This window comes from Ursus arctos, unplaced genomic scaffold (genome assembly GCF_023065955.2).
Source record: "Ursus arctos isolate Adak ecotype North America unplaced genomic scaffold, UrsArc2.0 scaffold_31, whole genome shotgun sequence".
NCBI classification, from domain to species: Eukaryota; Metazoa; Chordata; class Mammalia; order Carnivora; family Ursidae; genus Ursus; species Ursus arctos.
The window spans coordinates 1,724,674-1,728,396 of record NW_026622997.1 but is presented as its reverse complement, the minus strand read 5'-3'; the positions used below and the strand labels follow the sequence as shown (position 1 = coordinate 1,728,396).

General features: G+C 43.9%; 1 pseudogene; it reads right to left on the bottom strand.

The window, feature by feature from the left end:
- Positions 1 to 331: 331 nt before the first annotated feature.
- On the bottom strand, positions 332 to 1,285 carry LOC113248135 (putative olfactory receptor 2B8; annotated as a pseudogene).
- Between the last annotated feature and the right edge of the window lie 2,438 nt (positions 1,286 to 3,723).

Below are 3,723 nucleotides of genomic sequence, written 5' to 3'. Positions count from 1 at the left end.
GTGTAAAAACATTAGGTAAGGGAATTCCCTTGAGAGCTGTCAGAGGAAATTTTAGAAGACAAGGAGAGGACAAAATCAACTTTTTTTTTCTTAAAGATTTCTTTATTTATTCAGAGAAAGAAAGAGACAGAGTTGGCACAATCAGGGGCAGAGGCAAAGCAGGCTCCCCACTAGGCAAGTTGCCTGTAGTGGGATAGATCCCAGGACCCGGGATCATGACCTGAGCAGGAGGCAGACACCCAGCCAACTGTGCCACCCAGACCACTAGGTCACAACCATCTTAAGTACCCTGGCATTCAATGTCTTCCATCATAGGATCTTCCCCGCCCAGTCATCTGGAGTCATGGCCCCTGCAAAGCACCTTCTTCATTGCTCCCGTCACATCCTTGTTCCGCAGTGTATATATGACGGGGTTGACCATGGGGGTGACGATGGTGTAGAACAGAGAAACGAACTTGCCGTGATCCTGGGAGTAGTTGTTGCTGGGCTGGAGGTAAGCGTAGATGGCCGAGCCATAGAAGAGGGAGACCACCGTGATGTGGGACCCACACGTCCCAAACGCTTTCCTCTGCCCTGCAGATGACTTTATTCTTAAGACTGCCCTGACAATCCGACCATAGGAGACTGTGATTAATGCCACAGGCACAAGGAGAATGATCACACCGACAAAGAAGAGCACAGACTCATTCACAGTGGTGTCAACACAGGCAAGCTTGAGCAGTGGGGGGACGTCACAAAAGAAATGGTCTATTTTACTTCTCCCACAAAGTGGTACAAGGAAGGTGAGCACTGTCTGCAATAAGGAGTTGGCAAAACCAATGACCCACGATGCAGAAGCCATGAGGGCACAGAGACGGGGGTGCATGACCACTGTGTAGTGCAGGGGCCTACAGATGGCTGCATAGCGGTCAAATGCCATGACCCCTAAGAGAATGCATTCAGTGCCTCCCAATCCTAGAGTGACAAAGAGCTGAACGACGCACCCACCAAAGGAGATAGACTTGTCTGCTCGCCTGAGATGAACCAGGAGCTGCGGGACAGTGCTGGTCGTGTAGCACAGGTCCAGAAAGCTCAGGTTGGAGAGGAAAAAGTACATGGGAGTCTGAAGGTGGGGGTCCAGGTGGGACAAGGCAATGATGGTGGTGTTTCCCAGCAGAGTGAACAGATAGAAGATCAGAAGAACCACGAAGAGGACGAGCTCCAGCTGAGGCTGGTCCGAGAAACCCAGCAGGACAAACCCAGTGAAAGAACTGCCATTTTTCTGTTCCATCGTCTGTTAGTACATGTTTCCTGTCAGGACCAAGCATTTAGAAACTTTTAAAAGAAATCGTCAAAGAAATAAACAATTGGCTGGGAGTCGATCTTTCATGTTTAAGACAGGTCTCTGGGTTTTATCAGTAACTATTTGAATAAATGATGTAATCAGTAAAATTGACATAGTTCCTCCCAATACAGTCCATGTTATCACAAAAATATGTCATTAATATTTGGTATAAGGAAAATGAAATAATGGCCCTTGTGTTGGCATCAGTCATAGGTACAAACGGTCTTTCAGTCTGAGCTTAATAAGACTTAAATGACTATAAGTATGTACATAGGGGGTGAGGGAAAAAGGGGGAGAGCCATCAGAAAGAATTCAAAAGGAGATGCAGACAGAGGGAAGGACGTTACTGTAAATACGTGTCTCATGATTGTACGCACACTTCACAGGCAATAGAATATAATACAATTTGATCTTGAAATGCATTCAGAATCAGGAATTGAAGACCAAGGTTGTACTTACAACAAAAATTCAATTACATTCAAAATATCACTACTAGTTCTGCACAGAAACATTATAGCAGAATTGACTAATATATTTATGAAAGCTGCACCATCTTTTTTTTTTCTGTATCATACAAAAAAAAAAAAATACTCGATCACAGAAAAGGAAAAACATCACCACCCAAGTACAGTGCTTACCTTTTCCCTAAAGACGCTTACAATTACTGTACCGATTTAACAGGAACTCCAAAATTCCATTGGCCTGCATATCCGTGGAAATCAGATCCCAAAAGTCCAGTGGCCAAGACTTTCCTCTTCCTTCCACAGATTTCTGTTTCACACATGAGCAACCACAGCACATGAAATCCCTGAAAAAGTCAGATGTAGTCACAGTAACATTCTAATCAGAATAAACATTTTAAAAGTTATCCAGTTGCGTAATCTATGTACACAGTATAATGCTTTCCATCACTCTGTATGATAAAACAATTAAGTAGATAAATACATGGAGATATGGACAGATACATTCTCAGAGCAGAGCAGGGAAAGCACTAGGATGGAAACCTTGAAGTACTAAGGGAAAGGATAACGAAAAGGATATTTTCATATTATACGAGATCTCAGACATCCGTTGACCTTAGGCTCAGTATCCCCTTTCTGCAGCCGGTCAGAGTCATTCACACTAGATCAAGCACGTGGCCAGCTTGCAGGCGAGTCTGACGACCATTGTCACCCAGCTGCTTAGTACTGAAGAAGCACAGTTCTGTCCCAACCAAACGCACATCAGAGAATGACTGTTCTGTTCTATCATGTTCAAATATTTACACAGTACATTTTAATTCTTCTAAGACTTTTTTTAAAAGGTTTTATTGATCTTAGAGAGAGGGAGAGCGCATGAGACAGAGCTAGAGAGAACATGAGTAGGGGGAGGGGTGCAGACTCCCCAGGGACAGGAGCCTCAGGCCGGCTCCATCCCAGGCCGCGGCATCACTAGCTGAGCGGAAGGCAGATCCTTAACGGATGAGCCACCAAGCGCCTCTGCTCTAAGACTTTTGAAATCTGAATCAGAGAAGACCCACTGACGTGTGAAAGAAATGGATACAAAACGGGCATAAAATAAACGGTCACAAAATCTGAGGGGGACAAAAGTAAAATGTTAACTCGTCCAAGGAAAGCACCGATACACTAATGGACCATTGGAATAAACGGTGATCTATTTTAACATTACCCATCCCTAAGGACTAAGAAGGCACGTGAGAAGATAAAACCCTGGTGAGATGAACTTGTACAAATGATTCGTTGCTTTACAGGATTATACATGAGTGTGTGTGTGTGTGTGTGTGTGTGTGTGTGTAAAAGAATGCTGAATGATTATCTATCTAACAGGGATAATAGGGAATATGATTTCTAGGTTGAAAATAAAATAACACGTAAAGGAGATGCCCACCAAAGCAGAAAGAAGAATGCGATTGTCTCTGTGTTATGATTGCTTCCAGTGCCTTCCTGGAGAGCACCCTGGGAGGGAACTAGAATACTCATGTCGTAGTCTCTCAGCTTACTTTTACTTTTTTTCTCATTACATCCAGGAAAACTATTATCCTTTAGCGACACTGCGTATGGGAAAGAGCAGCCTGTGCATTGGCTTCTCCCATCGAGCCTCAAGAGCATGTTCTGTGACCTGGGTCACGTTGTTCCTTCCTCCTCCCACCCCGGGCATCTGTCCCTCTCCAACCTGTGTGCCCCGCCTCAGAGTGCAATCTTGTGAGACAAAGAATGTTTGCACCGAGGTTAATGAGAAATTCCATTTCATTTCCACCTTACCAAATTTAAAGAATTGTGTGATTAAACTAAAACCATCATCTATATGTAGGTAGGTATCAAATGACTGACTGCAGTGAAGAGACATCAATTCCTCTTAGACAAACTAGGTAAATAATTCTGGCTGGAAATACTAAACAC